Source organism: Salmo trutta, chromosome 13, assembly GCF_901001165.1.
Source record: "Salmo trutta chromosome 13, fSalTru1.1, whole genome shotgun sequence".
NCBI classification, from domain to species: Eukaryota; Metazoa; Chordata; class Actinopteri; order Salmoniformes; family Salmonidae; genus Salmo; species Salmo trutta.
This window is the reverse complement of record NC_042969.1, coordinates 18,837,928-18,844,400: the sequence shown is the minus strand read 5'-3', so window position 1 is coordinate 18,844,400 and position 6,473 is coordinate 18,837,928.

Sequence of the window (6,473 nt, the reverse complement as noted above, 5' to 3'; positions counted from 1 at the left end):
TGTAGCTACCGCTTGAATGTATAGTTGCTGTTTTACGGGCTGTTGAACAAATCTGCAATATTGCTTGTTTTTTCGCGCTGATCTTAACATTGTTTGTACATAATGACTCCTCCATCATTTCCAGTGACTGAAAATGGCTTCTGGACATCGGAACCACATTCCAAGATGGCGTAGCAGTCAGGCATCTTTGTCTTCGTCTTGTCGTGTCCCATGTATATATCTTTTTTCTTCACATTTTCTTCGCATATTTTTCGTATATATTTTTAAAATATTTTTTTAACCTCAACTCCAACATACTTTCCTGCAACCCGCCTCGCCCAATGTGGTATGGATCTGCTATTTTCTTTACTTTAGAACCGGAACCCCCAACAGAAGCTAGCCAGCTAACTAGCTAGTAGTCAGCTAGCCACTGCTAGCGGTCAACAGCTAACCTTTAGCCCGAACAACTCCTGCCAGTCTGCACAGCGCTATTCAACCCAGAGCATACCGGACTCTTTTTCCCCACATCTACGGATTCCTACCACAAGCTCTTAACCTTTTCACCTGAATCACTGTAGAGCCTCCAGCCCTGCTCAATATGCAGGATAAGACAGGAGAAATACTCCAGATATAACAGACTGACCCTAGCCCCCGACACATAAACTACTGCATCATAAATACTGGAGGCTGAGACAGGAGGGGTCAGGAAACACTGTGGCCCCATCTGATGATACCCCCAGACAGGGCCAAACAGGAAGGATATAACCCCACCCACTTTGCCAAAGCACAGGCCCCACACCACTGGAGGGATATCTTCAACCACCAACTTACCATCCTGAGACAAGGCCGAGTATAGCCCACAAAGATCTCCGCCACGGCACAACCCAAGGGGGGGCGCCAACCCAGACAGGAAGACCACATCAGTAACTCAACCCATTCAAGTGACGCACCCCTCCTAGGGACGGCATGGAAGAGCACCAGTAAGCCAGTGACTCAGCCCCTGTAATAGGGTTAGAGGCAGAGAATCCCAGTGGAGAGAGGGGAACCAGCCAGGCAGAGACAGCAAGGGCGGTTCATTGCTCCAGTGCCTTTCCGTTCACCTTCACACTCCTGGGCCAGACTACACTCAATCAGAGGACCTACTAAAGAAATGAGTCTTCAATAAAGACTTAAAGGTTGAGACCGAGTCTGCGTCTCTCACATGGGTAGGCAGACCATTCCATAAAAATGGAGCTCTATAGGAGAAAGCCCTGCCTCCAGCTGTTTGCTTAGAAGTTCTAGGGACAATTAGGAGGCCTGCGTCTTGTGACCGTAGCATACGTGTAGGTATGTACGGCAGGACCAAATCGGAAAGATAGGTAGAAGCAAACCCATGTAATGCTTTGTAGGTTAGCAGTAAAACCTTGCCTTAACAGGAAGCCAGTGTAGGGAGGCTAACACTGGAGTAATATGATCCGTTTTTTGGTTCTAGTCAGGATTCTAGCAGCTATATTTAGAACTAACTGAAGTTTATTTAGTGCTTTATCCGGGTAGCCGGAAAGTAGAGCATTGCAGTAGTCTAACCAGAAGTAACAAAAGCATGGATTAATTTTTTCGGCATCATTTTTGGACAGAAAGTTTCAGATTTTTGCAATGTTACGTAGAAAGTTAGCATTATGTTTTCGAATGACATCCCCAAGAGGTAAAATATATAGTGAAAACAATAGTGGTCCTAAAACGGAACCTTGAGGAACACCGAAATTTACAGTTGATTTGTCAGAGGACAAACCATTCACAGAGACAAACTGATATCTTTCTGACAGATAAGATCTAAACCAGGCCAGAACATGTCCGTGTAGACCAATTGGGGTTTCCAATCTCTCCAAAAGAATGTGGTGATCGATGGTATCAAAAGCAGCACTAAGGTCTAGGAGCACAAGGACAGATGCAGAGCCTCGGGCTGGCGCCATTAAAAGGTAATTTACCACCTTCACAAGTGCAGTCTCAGTGCTATGGTGGGGTCTAAAACCAGACTGAAGCATTTCGTATACATTGTTTGTCTTCAGGAAAGCAGTAAGTTGCTGCGCAAGAGCTTTTTCAATTTTTTTTGAGAGGAATGGGAGATTCAATATAGGCCAATAGTTTTTTATATTTTCTGGGTCAAGGTTTGGCTTTTTCAAGAGAGGCTTTATTACTGCCACTTTTAGTGAGTTTGGTACACATCCGGTGGATAGAGAGCCGTTTATTATGTTCAACATAGGAGGGCCAAGCACAGAAAGCAGCTCTTTCAGTAGTTTAGTTGGAATAGGGTCCAGTATGCAGCTTGAAGGTTTAGAGGCCATGATTATTTTAATCATTGTGTCAAGAAATAGTACTAAAACACTTGAGTGTTTCCCTTGATCCTAGGTCCTGGCAGAGTTGTGCAGATTCAGGACAACTGAGCTTTGGAGGAATACAAAAATTTAAAGAGGAGTCCGTAATTTGCTTTCTAATGATCATGATCTTTTCCTCAAAGAAGTTCATGAATTTATTACTGCTGAAGTGAAAGCCATCCTCTCTTGGGGAATGCTGCTTTTTAGTTAGCTTTGCGACAGTATCAAAAATACATTTTGGATTGTTCTTATTTTCCTCAATTAAGTTGGAAAAATAGGATGATCGAGCAGCAGTGAGGGCTCTTCGATACTGCACGGTACTGTCTTTCCAAGCTAGTCAGAAGACTTCCAGTTTGGTGTGGCGCCATTTCCGTTCCAATTTTCTGGAAGCTTGCTTCAGAGCTCGTGTATTTTCTGTATACCAGGGAGCTAGTGTCTTATGACAAATGTTTTTAGTTTTTAGGGGTGCAACTGCATCTAGGGTATTGCACAAGGTTAAATTGAGTTCCTCAGTTAGATGGTTAACTGATTTTTGTCCTCTGATGACCTTGGGTAGGCAGAGGGAGTCTGGAAGGGCATAAAGGAATCTTTGGGTTGTCTGAGAATTTATAGCACGACTTTTGATGCTCCTTGTTTGGGGTCTGAGCAGATTATTTGTTGTGATTGGAAACGTAATAAAATGGTAGTCTGAAAGTCCAGGATTATGAGGAAAAACATTAAGATCCACAACATTTATTCCATTGGACAAAACTAGGTCCAGAGTATGACTATGGCAGTGAGTAGGTCCAGAGACATGTTGAACAAAACCCACTTAGTCGATGATGACTCCTTTTGGAGTGGGTCTGTGGACTTTTCCATGTGAACATTAAAGTCACCAAAAATTAGAATAGTATCTGCTATGACTACAAGGTCCGATAGGAATTCAGAGAACTCAGTGAGGAACGCTGTATATGGCCCAGGAGGCCTGTAAACAGTAGCTATAAAATGTGACTGAGTAGGCTGCATAGATTTCATGACTAGAAGCTCAAAAGATGAAAACGTCCGTTTTTTGGGGTAAATTGAAATTTGCTATCGTAAATGTTAGCAACACCTCCGCCTTTGCGGAATGCGCGGGGGATATGGTCACTAGTCTAACCAGGTGAGGCCTCAGAGATCATATCATCACTTAACCATGACAATAAATGAAAGCTAAATATTTTTATTATTGAATATTAATATTAATACATACTCTTATTTGAAAAAATAAGTTGTGTTCTGCACTGTTAATTATTTTTTTTTTTTGTCTTATATAGCTCGAGCTATCTTTTGATGGTTTTTATGCCTCATAACAGGTGATTGACCGTCCCCAGTGTTGCTTGTTGTTTTGACTTTGGTTGGAGGTGCTTTTTTTATCTGTAAGGTTTAGAAATATTGTCTCTTCCTACCAAAAACCTAGAAAGTCTTGGTTCTGTCTTACAATACTTGCCAAACAAAGCTACACTGACTGGCCTTGACATTTAACTATTTGAACATTGCTCTCAACGTATATATTTGTTTCTTTTTAGAAGTGCAAACTGAAGGTCAATTGAAAAAAGAAGATGGAGGGGAGTAAATTGGGTTATAATGCCTGAAGTAATTTGAGGAAAAAAGCAGCAAAGAATCCGTTAATTCTGTCAGTCCAGAGAGAGGTTCTGGAGGGTGTTCCGGAATTTGATGGCACAGGTCAAGACCCTAGCGTTGAAGATATGGACATGTCTGGTGTAGAAGTGGCGGATTGGGAAGGGTCAGGTGTTGACAATTTGTCAGACAGTGAGAGAAGTGAGGGAGAAAGTTCTACTGGTGATGAGAGTGAAGGCTTGATGGGCACCTGGCAGACTGGGCTGTAGTTTAGGATCCTGTTGATTACTTTGTCTGCCATGTTGATCATTTTTCAAATTTACCACCTTTTTCTTCCCAAAGATGGGCGATCTTTACTGGGCATCAAAACTCTGTACAAAATTGAGACACTGGCGGATGTCTCATTTCACTAATTTGGAATAGTCAATGTGCTTAACAAACAATTGCAAAGACTATGGTCTTGTGTTCCGGAAAGGTATGCTGTTAAGTTGCAGCTTAACTTTGATGGCCTTCCTCTTTTCAAGAGCTCTTTCATTCAGTTTTGGCCAATACTCTGAATTATCCAAGAACATGTCAAAAGGTCTGTGATTATTGCTTTATTTCTCGGTCCTCAAAACCAACTTCTTTGAATGAGTACTTAAGCAAGCTGGTCACTGAGTAAAAAAGCATAAGTGTGGGTTTTCTTTTCATGGGATTTTATTTCTTTCTTAAATGTAACTTCTGTAATATGTGATGCCCCAGCTAGATAATTTATAAAAAGTGTCAAGTCCCACACTGGATATAGTGGCTCTGACAAGTGCTACCAAAGGGGTGTCTACAAAGGCAACTGTGTGACATTTCCTGAGGTTAATGTCAGGCCTAGAACGAACAAGTACTTTAATCAGTTACTGGATGAAGAGCACCACCATAACCAGTCTCCTCTTTCGCATACTAATATTGATATGGTGACAGGCTTCCTTCATGAGTAGATGCATTTTCTTTGTTTTGGGGTCATGAAACGCCTGTTGGATCTGTGGATGGGCAGTAGTGGTCCACTGCACTGTCATATTTCTTCCTGTCAAATTAAATCAAATCACATGTTATTTGTCACATGCACCGAATACAACCGGTGTAGACATTACAGTGAAATGCTTACTTATAAGCCCTTAACCAACAATGCAGTTTTAAGACATTTTTGTTGTTGAAATATAACAAATAATTAAGTAGCAACAATAAAATAACAATAGCGAGGCTATATACAGGGGGTTCCGGTACAGAGTCAATGTGTGTCGGCACCGGTTAGTTGAGGTAATTGAGGTAATATGTACATGTAGGTAGAGATTAAGTGACGGTGCATGGATAATAAACAGAGTAGCATCAGTGTAAAAATGTGGGGTGGGGTGGGGAAGCTGTTAGGAAGCCTTTTTGACCTAGACTTGGAGAGGTTGTTATCCTGGCACCACACTGCCAGGTCTCTGACCTCCTCCCTATAGGCTGTCTCAATGTTGTCAGTGATCAGGCACTGTTGTTTCGTCACTGTTGTGTCGTCGGCAAACTTAATGATGGTGTTGGAGTCGTGCTTGGCAAGGCAGTCATGGGTGAACAGGGAGTACAGGAGGGGACTGAGCACGCACCCCTGAGGGGCCCCTGTGTTGAGGATCAGCGTGGCAGATGTGTTGTTACCTACCCTTTCCAACTGGGGACGGCCCGTCAGGAAGTCTAGGATCCAGTTGCAGAGGGAGGTGTTCAGTCCCAGGGTCCTTAGCTTAGTGATGAGCTTTGAGGGCACTGTTGTGTTGAATGCTGAGCTGTAGTCAATGAATAGCATTCTCATGTAGCTTCCTCTATCTTAGAAAGGCTTGTAGCTTTAAGGAGGTACACCCTAATGGAGTTTGCCAGAAAACCTTGTCCACTTGCTGACAGATTAAGATGGAAAGTGACAGAGCTGTGTCAGTTTTTACTCTACACAGGTCCACTTGTTCTCAAGGATGGGTTGTTATCTTTTAGCGAGTCCAGAATATTATATAACAATAAATGACCAACACATTACTTGTCTCAATTTTATTTGTAAAATTTTATTTCACCTTTATTTAACCAGGTAGGCTAGTTGAGAACAAGTTCTCATTTGCAACTGCGACCGGGCCAAGATAAAGCAAAGCATTTAGACACATACAACAACACAGAGTTACACATGGAATAAACAAACATATAATCAATAATACAGTAGAAAAAGTCTATCTACAGCATGTGCAAATGAGGTAGGATAAGGGAGGTAAAGCAATAAATAGACCATGGTGGCAAAGTAATTACAATATAGCAATTAAACACTGGAATGGTAGAATGTGCAGAAGATGAATGTGCAAGTAGAGATACTGGGGTGCAAAGGAGCAAGATAAATAAATAAATACAGTATGGGGATGAAGTATTTGGATGGGCTGTTTACAGATGGGCTATGTACAGGTGCAGTGATCTGTGAGCTGCTCTGACAACTATTTATTATTATTATTTATTATTATTATATTATTATTTGTGCCCTGGTCCTTGTTCAGCACTTTGGACAACTGTATG